Raw genomic sequence first — 12,997 nt, forward strand, 5'->3', positions numbered from 1 at the left:
TTTATCCTACACATGGATGGAAAATATTAGCGGGAACACTGCCAATAACTATTCATTGTTGTAGTGCTGCATATTGTTTTTTCATATGTTGGCTTCCGCTTCCTTATTCCAGTTTCTTTTATCTTTTGTCGTCCACCTATTCAATTTAGTAGGGGCTACAAATGTAGCAGAAGGAAAAGCTGCAATGTTTTACAATATATTTAATGAGTCCCCAAAATTATATTGTGCTAAATTAACATATTCTTCATTCCCCACCTCCTCAAGTCATGAACTGCCTCAAAGTAGAATTTCTCCCCAGCTGCAGTCACCCCTCCAAAAAAAAAGTCCATTTTCCAACACTGTCCGCACATAGGCACTGGACAATCCGTACCACTTCAGACCAAGCTGGACTTGCTTTGGGGTGCTCTAAGTTGTGCCTAGCAGGTCACACAGCCCCAAGGGGCCATTCAAACTGCTTTCTCCAGTGATCCTTGCTGATGGAATGACTGTAGGCAAATGGGCACAGCTTAGAACAGATGTAAGGAAGAGCAGTATGGGCAGACAAGAGAATCATTTATGGTGGCCGTGGTGATGCTGGAAAAAGGGACAGCGTGTTTTACAGCAATTCGGATAGAAGGGGACAATGTTCTCAAGGCTTATGTCAAGCTCAATAGCTATGGCTACACTAGAAGCATCTGTCTACAGACATTACTGTCAGAAGAGATGTACCAACAAAATTCTGTAGACAGATCGCATCTACACATAAAAGCAGATCTATCTTTTGATCTGTTCCAGCTACAAAAGGGCCTCCCAGAGCATCTACATGGCTTTTTTGTCAACAGTTTCTGTTGAGAAAACACATTTTGTGTGCAGATTCTCTGTGAGTTTTTTGGACAAACCCCAGTATTGTCCACAAAACTCTCTAGTGTAGACGTAGCCAAGGAGAATGATAGTTAACCGTAAATATATTACAATGTTGTGTGCATTCCATTAGCCCCACAAAATGGAATACTCTGGGTGCATCTACACTAGGAACTAACTTCGAAGTTAGGGGCTACTTTGAAGTAGCCTGCAGAACGCCTACACACGTTTTCCTTACTTCAAAGTTAACTTTGAAGTAAAGGAGCCCAACTTCGAAGTCCTCACTCCATTCTCAGAAATGGAGTAGCGCCCTACTTCAAGTTTGTCTTTGAAATTGAGCTTCTACACGCAACCTACTTCGAAGTAGGGCACTACTCCGTTCCTGAGAATGGAGTAAGGATTTCGAAGTTGGGCTCCTTCACTTCAAAGTCTGTTACTTCAAAGTTGAACTTTGAAGTAAGCAACTTAGAAGTTATTTTATAGTGTAGACACGGCCTCTAAGCAACCCCCAAGGGAATTGGGTAGAATTGTGCCTGTGACATTTTAGAAAGCAGACAGATGGAAGTCCTTGGAAAGAGGCTGACTGGCTGCACAGCAAAAATGAATATATTGGATTGGAGAGGAACACACCTGAAGAGTACAGAAAAGTCAGTTCCACAGCAAGTGTCTCCAAAAAGTATACCATCAGTACTAGAAAAATGGAGGAGTTGAAAAAAGCAGCTAGATTAATGTGACAGTCTACAAGAGACAGAAAATGGGAACAACAAGCATAAGAGTTCATTAGGGAGTTACTGAAAAGAGGCACAAACCTGTACACCACAGAGACACTGTCTAAACAGTAAGAGGCACAAAAGAAGAGATTGCCCATCAAGATACAGGCTTGGGAAACCCGTGGCCTGCAGTCCAGATCCAGACTGCAGCTTGCCTGGATCCAGACACCAAGGCTTGTGGCTTCCCTCCATGGCATCTGGCCCATGGTAGGGTTGTGGGTACGGACCCTTGAGCCTTGTGGGCTGGCTCAGGCGAGTGGTTCCAGGCTCCACTGATGGGTGTTGCTGTTCCCCCAGCTGGAAGAAGGGAGAGGGAGCAGCAGGCGCCTGGGCAGCCTTCCTAGAGACTTCCTGCTGCTGCTCTGATTGGCCAGAATTCTGGCCAATCAGTGCAGTGCAGGGTGGTGCCTGGGAGCCTGTCTCTGGGTCAATAACCCTTGACTTGAAAAAGGCTCCCCACACCTGATCAAGAAGGTCTGGGAAGGCTTTTTCAGTGCCGGTGCCATCTGCATACTGATTCTGACTTTACAGTTGTTGAAAAGATGGTCTTTTTCACATAGGCTGCATCTACATTGGCCCCTCCCTTTCGAAAGGGGCATGTTAATGAGGGCGTTGAGAAGATGCTAATGAGGTGCTGATATGCATATGCAGTGCCTCATTCACATAATGGCGGCCGCACACAATTCGAAAGTGCTGCTTTTGGAGCACACGCTGCCTGTATAGATGGAGACCTTTCAAAAGGCTCCCTCACTTCGAAAGCCCCTTCTTCCTATTTGGTTTTAGGAAGAAGGGACTTTTGAGGGTGGGAGGGGACTCCTTTTGAAAGGCCCCCGTCTATATCGGTGGTGTGCGTTTCAAAAGCGGCACTTTTGAATAGCGTGCGGCCAACGTTATGCTAATGAGGTGCTGCATATTCATGTCAGTGCCTCATTAGCATCTTCCAGACTCCCTCATTAACAAACACCTTTCAAAAGGGCAGGACCAGTGTAGATGCAGCCTTCCTGTCTGAACAACCCAAAAATGAGCGAGGCACCACACAAAACAATAAAAAGAAATGCAACCTGCCCACAAGAGCTTATAACCTTAATTGACACGACACAGCAAATCAGAGTCAAAAACATATGGAAAAGAGAAGAGGGAGGGAACGAGACTCCCTTCCAATAGCGCACACAGTCACTCACAAGACATACACACATCTGTATGTTTTGGTTATTTGGGCTGTTTTAATGGTTTAAGCTTAACCAGAGGTGCCCCAATACAACTCCCCTAGTGCCCCAGGCATGGGACTTGAAGCAACCCACTCCCTCCCACTTCTCTCTGTCAGATACTGAATGGATGTGACCCAACCCCTGCGTACAGTTCTCACAGCGTGAGCTATGTATTCAGGACCTTCAAACTTGTGTAGTGCAACTTCTTCTGTTTAAGAATGAAGCAATAACCTTAAAAAGCTGGGATACAAAGCACAGAAACTTTTCTCCTTGGCAACATAGGTGGCTGTGAACACAGCATCCTGGTGACATTGCCTTCTGCACTTGTTCCCCAGTGAAAGCAATCCAGTTCAAAGTCTCTGCCCTGATATTTCAAAGTGGCCATAGATTGGCCTAAGAGATCTCTTCTTTGTCTGTGACCTTTACTTCCTTCAACAGCCCAATTCGACTGGAACAATAAAACCGGCACCTACACAAGTTAAGGAGATAAGTTGCTTGTTCTTCTTTCCACTAAGCCATTAAAAATAGCATATGTCAAGTAAGGAAAATATAGCTTTGGGTGCCACCTAGTGGAGCATATACAGAGGATAAAATACCCTAGTTCATTAAACATATGGGCCATGGCTATGCTAGCTGCCCCCTGCCTTTCAAAAGGGGGATGCTGATGAGCCACTTTGACAGATGCTAATGAGGCACTGCCATGAATATGCAGCACCTCATTAGCATAATAGCCGCCACACACATTTTGAAAGTGCTGCTTTTGAAATGCATTCTGCCAGTGTAGACAGGGGCCTTTCAAAAGGACCTCCACCCCCAGATTTCAAAAGCCCCTTCTTCCCAGTTGGTTTTGGGAAGTCTGCCCAATGGTCAGTGGCTGGCCAGAGAAAATAAAACACATCTACAACATGACAGCAAGTAAGAGTTTGAGCTGGGGGAAGCCAATGAAGTCTGCTTTCTGAGGAACTTATGGCCCAGTGATAAATGAAAGGCAGTTCCAGGGGTTAAATAAAACAAACAGAAAACAACAGTGAAAATAACAATAAATTTCAGCAAAAAGTTAACAGAAAATGAAGGAACATGAGCCCAGATATGAACTATATTAAATAAAAAAAAAACACAGAGTATGTGTGTCTTCCACAGACATTCTGCACACCCACAAACTGTTAAATGCAGAAGAACCTTCAGCCTTCCATAGGTTAAAATTGAAATATTCAAACAAAATTGTGTAAGTCATTAGATAGCTTAGAGACAGACAATGCCTTAGAAATATTTCAAAATATAGTAAGAAACAGCATTTAGATTCAATGTATAATCAATTCAAGTCAACTCTCCGACAAGAGGGAAAGAAAAACATTTTTCAGAATAGTGAAGAGTTCCCTGTAATTGTTCAGCTGACTGTCCTAAATAGTCTTATGTATAACTGCAGCAGTAGCAGCAGCAAAAGCTGACATGAAACCTGGCTGAAATAGTTTATTTGGTTGTCTCATTTTCCCAGGAATCTACAACAATTTCTACGATACTACAGCTTCCTCACATTTCTTAAACACAGCTGATATTGCAAATAAAGTTGTAGGGGAAAATGAGTGCCTGCAAGGTTACTCCATGGCTCAGAAGGTTGGATAATGAGTTATGGACCTTTAAGTGAATGGTTGGAAGTTACTGAAAAATGTGCCATGCATTGCTGTCAGGTAACTTACCTGAAATGAGTTAGGGGTCTCATTCTTGTGCAAGTGGAACAACATGTACCTGAAAAACACCATTGTACCCGGTCCCTTTATTGGCACTCTCAGTGAAGGACAAGGAATGAAAAATGAACTACCACACTCCCGATCTGTTTGGGGAAGCTCTCTCATGGTTGTACCTTGTCTTTGGATAGCGGACTTCCATTTTCTACACTGTCAATCAGCACAGGTACTAATACACTGTTTCAAAGTACATAAACATTTTTTCATGGTTGCCCTTTCAGACTTGCTGAAGGCTGGTCTCATGTGACATCTATAGTACTGTGATTTAGCAAACTGGTTCCATGCCTCATTTCACAGTCAGAAAAGGTGGGCCGCAGCTTAGCAAGGAGAGTGAATTTATATGGACTAGCACAGTTACCTATATGCTTATAAGCTGCTATAAAGGGGCAGGCAATGCTGGAATTTTGCCAAGGTCAAGGAGCTTGCATGTTGGGAGGTGAGGGTAAACAACATTGAGGCCTTCTCAGGTTCTGAGAGGTTCATTCCCAGGCTCGGACTAATTCCAAAAGCCATAGATGAGTTAAGTTCTTGATTTATTACATACTTATTTGACCAACTAACCTTTCACCAGACCTTCAGGCTGTACCACACCACTGTATGACAATGAAACTCACCATAATCTCTTCTGAACATCACTGTGACCGCATAGCCATAAACATGCAGCTTTCTGAGGGCAGAAGCATTACTCTCAAGCACTGTGACAGAGAGATAGCCGTGTTAGTCTGTATTCTATCAAAAAGCATTGCTCTCAAGCACTGTCACCTTGTGGCACATCGAAGTACAACATCCTTTAGTTTGTGTGACTGCAGAATCAGCTTTGCGATCTAGGGCCAGCCGCACCAGGCAAAATTCTGATGTCACTTCCATCTGTGGAATGCTTGTGACATGCAATGCAAGGTAGAACTCAGCCCACAGATTCCACTGGAAAAAAAAATGGAAACCCTGGAGTTAATTCCCTCGTTTCTGTCTCTGAAATTACCTACCATACCCGTATACAAGACACTTGAGAGAATTTATGCCCCACCAATCACCTTGTTTAAAAACAAGATGTTCTGGGATGACATCACTTTGGCCCTCAAGGAGATGTTATTCTTGTGATTTGGGAGGGTCAAATCACAGAGCTGCCAAGTTTTGTGCTGCTCCATGTGTGGCATTACCAAATGGTGGGAAAAAAACACTGGGATTTGGGATCCCCTCAGAGTCCCCAAAAAGGTGTCAGACAGAGTGGGAAGACAGGACCCTGTTTCCTAAATACATCAGAATTAATGTCTTGTGGGCCTGGGGCCAAACATAATCATGGGCCTGTGGTGGGGTGTACCAACCCTGCATTGGCCAGGAGGGTGGGAGCCAGGCTTGCTGGGTGAAGAAGACCACTCCCTCATGGCCCTGCAGGGCATGCTCCAACAACAGCCCAAGTATGAAGGCCAGGGAGGCCAGTCAATTGGGGCTGGCCACCAGGGAAGTAGAAACTGCTCCAACTTGGGAGCAGTGTCCACCGGAGATGGAGCAGCAGCCACAGCAGCCGCCTAAGGAGGAGCAGCTGGATCCTGAGCGTATGTCATGTTTGGAAGGGGTAGGAAGTATCCCAGGGCAGGGAGCCTGGAGCCCACCCAGGGAGCTCAGCAAGTTGCGTAGGGATTCCCGCTGAGGTGGTGGTTGCGGGCATGCCCACCACTGACAGGGCCCTGGCCTGGGGCCAGGTAAAGAGGGAAGGCCGTGGCTCCCTATCCCCACCCCTGTGACCTCCAAGGGAGGGCGAGCACTGACCTGCCAAGACTGACTAGGCCACTGGGCCTGACTGGATCACTGAGGCCAGACTGTGATATTGACCAGGCCACTGAGGCCTGACTAAGGGTTGGAAGCCCTCAGGAGAGGTGCGGGGCAGGAGGCCCCACCACAAGTCCCAGTGTGGGCTATGAGGCATGATGCTCAAAGGTTGGGCCCTGGAACAAGGGACCAGCCAGGGCCAATGGGGCGCAATGTCCCCATCCCCCCAACCCAGTGTGAGGGCTCTGTTTGCAAACTGGCAGTTGCCAGACACATATTGGCCCACCTGGCCCTGTGCTGCCAGTGTGCCCCTTCCCCTTGAGGACAGGCCCACGCTGGGTCACACAGTCCCCTCTTCTCCTGCCCATTGCTTCCTGATTCTCTATTCCAAATACTGCCCCACAACACCCCCCCCCCGCCAAATGAACAGGGCCCTGTGCACACACCTTGTCCAGTTCCACATCAAAACTGCACAGCACCCCACACAGAACCCTCGCTCCCGAGTGCCCCAATGCACACAGACCTCCCACATCCCCATTGCCCAATGTCCTTCCCCACACTCCACCACAACCACACAGCACCCTACACAGACCACCCACTTCCCTGCACCCTAACACACAGACTTCTCTGACTGCACAGCTCCCCCAGGAGACTGCCTACTGCCTAGCTCCCCAAAACACAACTGCCCCCACCCAGCCCTCTCCACCCCCTCACAGCACTGCAGCTCCTACAGAATCTCCAGAGATCCACTCCCCAATGCCTGGCCCCACTGAGCCGGTGCAGAGTAGGGACCCCCACTTGCAGCACAATGCTAAGGGGCAGACCAACAGAGGCTTGGGAGCACAAAACAGTAATGCTTCCAAACTCTCCCTCACCCCACCCCTCAGCCCTGCCTGCCTGGTACTGGTGGTGCCCATGTCAGAGGAACTACTTCCTTGCCCCCAGCTCCCCCTACTACCTGCTTCTCCAGAGCAGCAGGGAGAGGTGGACCCCTCGCGCAGGGAACCTAACGTGGATGGGCACTGGCCTGGAGTGGCAGCAGTTGAGGATCTGATTGGGGCCAGATCCCTGCTCAGAAGGGGCTCTGGCACTGTCCACTCCACTCATGCTATGCTGCTGGCTCCTCCTCACCTCTTTGCCCTTCCTCGTGCCCACTGCTTTCTTCTCTCTGGCTATGTCTACACTACAAGATAAATTTGAATTTATGAAATACAAATGTGTAACGCTGGGTTCTATAAATTGGAATTTGACTATACTCACCGGCCCAAAAATTCCCCACAAATTCAAGTTAGTGTTGCCATACTAAAGCCACGTCTACACGTGCATGCTACTTCAAAGTAGCAGCGCCAACTTCGAAATAGCGCCCGTCACGGCTACACGTGTTGGGCACTATTTTGAAGTTAACTTCAACGTTAGGCGGCGAGACGTTGAAGTTGCTAACCCCATGAGGGGATGGGAATAGTACCCTACTTCGATGTTCAACGTCGAAGTAGGGAACGTGTAGACGATCCGCATCCTGCAACATCGAAATAGCGGGGTCCTCCATGGCGGCCATCAGCTGAGGGGTTGAGAGACGCTCTCTCTCCAGCCCCTGCGGGGCTCTATGGTCACCATGTGCAGCAGCCCTTAGCCCAGGGCTTCTGGCTGCTGCTGCTGCTGCAGCTGGGAATCCATGCTGCATGCACAGGGTCTGCAACTAGTTGTCGGCTCTGTGTATCTTGTGCTGTTTAGTGCAAGTGTGTCTGGGAGGGGCCCTTTAAGGGAGTGGCTTGCTGTTGAGTCCGCCCTGTGACCCTGTCTGCAGCTGTTCCTGGCACCCTTATTTCGATGTGTGCTACTTTGGCGTGTAGACATTCCCTCGCAGCACCTATTTCAATGTGGTGCTGCCCAATGTCGACGTTGAACGTCGACGTTGCCAGCCCTGGAGGATGTGTAGACGCTATTCATCGAAATAGCTTATTTCGATGTCGCTACATCAAAATAAGCTATTTCAATGTAGCGTGCACGTGTAGACGTAGCCTAAATCGCCAAACATTGACTGTTGCAGCAGTTCATCATGAGAACCTATTCTACAAGTCCCTCAGCCCCATAGCATTCTGGGTTTTTTTGCTGGTGCAGAATGGGGAAAAATGCCCCACAGTCTCTCTGACTGTGGGGCCTGCCCCCTCAGTGCCAGATATCATAAACTGTAATCTGTTCAAAACAAAAAAGCAGTGATGTAGCACTTTGAAGACTAACAAACTACTTTATTAGGTGAGCGTTCATGGGACAGACCCACTTCTTCAGACCACAGCCATACCAGAACGGACTCAATATTTAAGGCACAGAGAACCAAAAATAGTAATCAAGGTGGACAAATCAGGAAAAAAAATTATTATGGTGAGCAAACCAAAGAGTAGAAGGGTCGGGGGGTGCGGGGAGAAGAGTCAAGAATTAGATTAAGCCAAGTATGCAAAAGAGCCCCTGTAAATACCCAGAAAATTCTCATCCCGGTTCAAACCATGTGTTAATGCATCGAATTTGAATATAAAATAGAGTTCAGCAGCCTGTCTTTCAAGACTGTTGTAAAAATTTCCGTTCAGTAAAACACAGACTTTTAAGTCATTAACAGAATGGCCCACTCCATTAGAGTGCTGGCTGACTGGTTTGTGGATTAGGAGTGTTTTTATGTCTGTTTTGTGCCCATTAATTCTTTAAGAGAGTTTGAAGTCTGTCCAATATACAAAGCATCTGGGCATTGTTGGCACATGATGGCATATATGATGTTAGTTGAAGAACATGAGAATGTGCCCGTGATTCTGTGAATAACCTGGTTAGGTCCAGTGATGGTATCTCCAGAATAGATATGTGGACAAAGCTGGCAGCAGGGCTTGTTGCAAGGAAAGGTTCCAGGGCTGGTGTTCCTGCAGTAGGACTGTGGCTGTTGGTGAGAATCCTCATCAGGTTGGGAAGTTGTCTGTAGGAGAGCACAGGCCTGTCACCTAGAGCCTTCTGGAGTGTGGCATCCTGATTAAGGATAGGTTGTAGGTCTTTAATAATGCATGGCGGTGGTTTGAGTTGGGGGCTGTAGCTAATGACCAATGGTGTTCTGCTCTTGGCTTTTTGGGGCCTATCTTGGAGTACCTGGTTTCTGGGTATTCTTCTGGCCCTGCCGATTTGTTTTTTTATTTATCCTGGTGCATAATTCACGTTTATGAATATTTGGTAAAGATCTTGTGGTTTTCGGTCTCTGTCAGTAGGATCAAATGAAATGCAATTTTATCTAAGGGCTTGGCTGTAATCTGTTCTTGTTAGAGAGATTGGGCAGCATCCTAGAATACTCATAGAGGAGGGATCCGAGCCACTAGCTATCATCTTTGAAAGTCACCCCGCACCTGCCCCATCAACAGCCAGCACCCTACCTCTTTGCTGTTGAGTGGCAGAGCATTGGAGATGCAACCGGCCAGCACAGACACCTGGAGGGCATTGTGGGATGCATGCAGGACTCCTCTGGAGGCCAATATCATTGGTTGAGATGAGAGCTGTTTCCACACTTACATTCAAACCTCCTGTTAACCCCACTCGGGTTGTCAGAGTAAGAATATCAGCGGTAGCACCCTCTAAATTTGAAATAATGGTATTTGATGTGTGAACAGTCACAATTTAAAATCAAGCTAAGCGCCTTCGATTTGAATTTAGGCTGTAGTTAGACATAGCCACAGCCTGCAGCCAACCAGCTGGGGGCACAAAAGGGGAAGGCAGCCTGGGGAGGGGCCTGATGTGGGGCACTCAGAGGCTGGAGACTGTGGAGGGATTTGGGGAAGGCTTCTTCATGCTGCCCCATCCCTCATTAACCTCCCCAGCTGTACCCTACTGTGTTCCACCCTCGTACCAGACCCCTTGTGCCCCCTGCCAGCTTCCACTTATCCCTTAATGTCCCATCTACAAATCCCTCCACAGGCTCATTTCTGGCCTGGCTTCCTTGAGCCAGGCATCACAGCACCTCCCAGTCCATCCTGAGAGAGAAAGTACAGTTGCCTGGAATCTGCACAGTGTGGTTTGGATGCAGACGAGCATGTCAGGAAAACATTTGACCACTCTGCTGCATGGGCAAGTAGTAACGTGGTCGGCAGATTCTCAATGATCCAGTTTATTAAATTCCAGCTAATGATTAAGGTTTCAAAATCTAAACAAATCCAAAGCATCCTCCCCATGTTAAACACTCTTTTATGCCAAAGTAACCCCCCGGCAGCTGACTTTTATATTACTGTCAGCAGTCTTCTGATTTTACACCCCAAAGCTGGAACTATTTGCCTTCCAAAAATTTACCGACATGCTCCCTGATTGTTGTGTAGGTGTTACAAGTTAACAGCAGTGACTCAAACAAAAGGGGAATAGACGGCTTTGCACTGGAAATGTGCAGGGCACCCACAAACCCTGTTGATCCCACATCCCCTCTTGATGTTAGTCTCAGAGTTCCCAGAACCACACAGGATTTGACCCTGAAGTAAGTTCTTTGGCCAGACCCAAATCTCATTACACTGAAACAAATCTGGGGTAACTGTATTTCAGCTAAGTCACTAATTTTTCTACTAGATTTACTAAGATCTGAATCTGCTTTTGTGAGTGCTCACATGTATGATGTAACAGTTTCCATCTCTAATTCAAGGCAAAAGGTGTCTCTTTGACACAACGTGCTGCGATAAACAAATTTCGGTCAATATTTCATTACAAATATTGGCTGACTTAGATCAGGGTCAGAATGACGAAGATTGACTAGATAGTTCTCTGCTGCCTGGCAGTATAGTACAGGAGATCTTCTTAAAGGGATAAGCTTCCCCATGTCCCATAGCTGTGATAAGTGCTGGGAGTGGGGCAGATATGCCACACCTGCATCAAGTCCTGGCCTGAGCTGCCCTTATTCTGATGTGCAGGGTGCCCTGAAAAGTACAGGCTCCTCCAAGCTGTCCTAACTCCTGAGGGGCAAGGAACAGCTGGATTGACTTGACTTAAACCCTAGTATTCCATGTGGAGCATAGGTTATCTACAAGTCTCCTCCACTTCACTCTGCCTTGGAACAAGAAGTATAGCTGACTCCAGGAGTATCCCAGTTTTTCTTCTTTAGTCTCAGTCCAAGGTCTTCCTCTTTTGCCTGTCCTTTCCTGTAGACAACCTCCTAACCTAAGGAAGATTCTTACCAGCAATCACAGGCTACACCACAGCAATACTAATCTTGGAACTTTTCCTTGCAACAAACCCCACTGCCAACTTTGTCCACATATTTATTCTGGGTGAATCCCCATCAATCAGCATTGACAACTATACGTTAGAGGTCGTCCACGAGTTCGTTTACCTTGGGTCCACCATCACTGACACCCTGTCGTTGGACACTGAGCTAAATAGGAGGATCGGAAAAGCGGCCACAACTCTGTCCAGACTCAGCAAGAGTGTGGAATAACAACAAGCTGTACACTCACACCAAAATGCAAGTCTACAGAGCCTGCATCCTCAGCACCCTCCTTTATGGCAGCGAGACTTGGACCCTGTATGCCCACCAAGAAAAGAGGCTGAACGTCTTCCACTTGCGCTGCCTCAGGCACATCCTTGCAATATCATGGAAGGACAGAGTGACCAACACCGCCGTCCTCGAGCAAGCTGGAATCCCAACCATGTACACCCTCCTCAGACAGCGTCGACTCCGCTGGCTTGGCCACGTCCACAGGATGAATGATGGAAGGATTCCAAAAGACATCCTGTATGGTGAGCTAGCCTCTGGCAAAAGACCTCCTGGACGCCCCCAGCTGCGCTACAAAGATGTCTGCAAGAGAGACCTCAGAGAGGCAGGCATCGAGCTGGACAGTTGGGAAGAACTAGCAGACAACCGCAGCAGATGGAGGCAGGGGTTACACAAGGGCCTTCAGAAGGGCAAGTTGAAGATCAGACAGCTAGCAGAGGAGAAGCGAGTGCACAGAAAGCACAATAAGGACTTGCCAGACACCCACTACATCTGCAAGAGATGCAGCAAGGACTGTCACTCTCGTGTGGGTCTTTATAGTCACAATAGACGCTGTAAATGGAGTCCTCAATTGAAACTTTAAAGGGCGCGATCCATAGTCTATGCAGACTGAAGGATGCCTATTACTACTCCTACTACCATCACTGGAACTAACCATGTCAGTTGCAAGATCAAGGGCAACATTATATATGTAATTATGTGCCAATAATGCCCTGCCACTATGTGCATTGGACAGACTGGGCAAACCTTCACCAAAGAATAAATGGACACAGAGCAGACCACAAGAAACTCAATATACATAAGCCAATCAGTGAGCACTTCAGTGGAACGGGCCATTCTGTTAAAGACCTGAGAATTTGTGTCCTGGAGCAAAAAGGATTTAAAAATGGATTACAGCGAGAAATTTGTGAGTTCAAATTCATATTCAAATTCGACACATTAACATGTGGTATCAACAGAGACATCAATTACCTCATGCATTACAAAGACTGCTTCCCTTCCTTTGATGTTCATAATTATCTCAGGCAGAACAATTAACATCCTCCCACCTCTTCTCCCCTTCCAATGTATTTGATTTGTAGTTTTTATTGCAATGGGTTTTTTTGGGTCCTCTGTACTTATAAATGTCAGTCTGTATTGGAAATGAGATTGATCTGGTAAAGTGAGTCTGTC

This window comes from Carettochelys insculpta, chromosome 6, assembly GCF_033958435.1.
Source record: "Carettochelys insculpta isolate YL-2023 chromosome 6, ASM3395843v1, whole genome shotgun sequence".
NCBI lineage: Eukaryota > Metazoa > Chordata > Testudines > Carettochelyidae > Carettochelys > Carettochelys insculpta.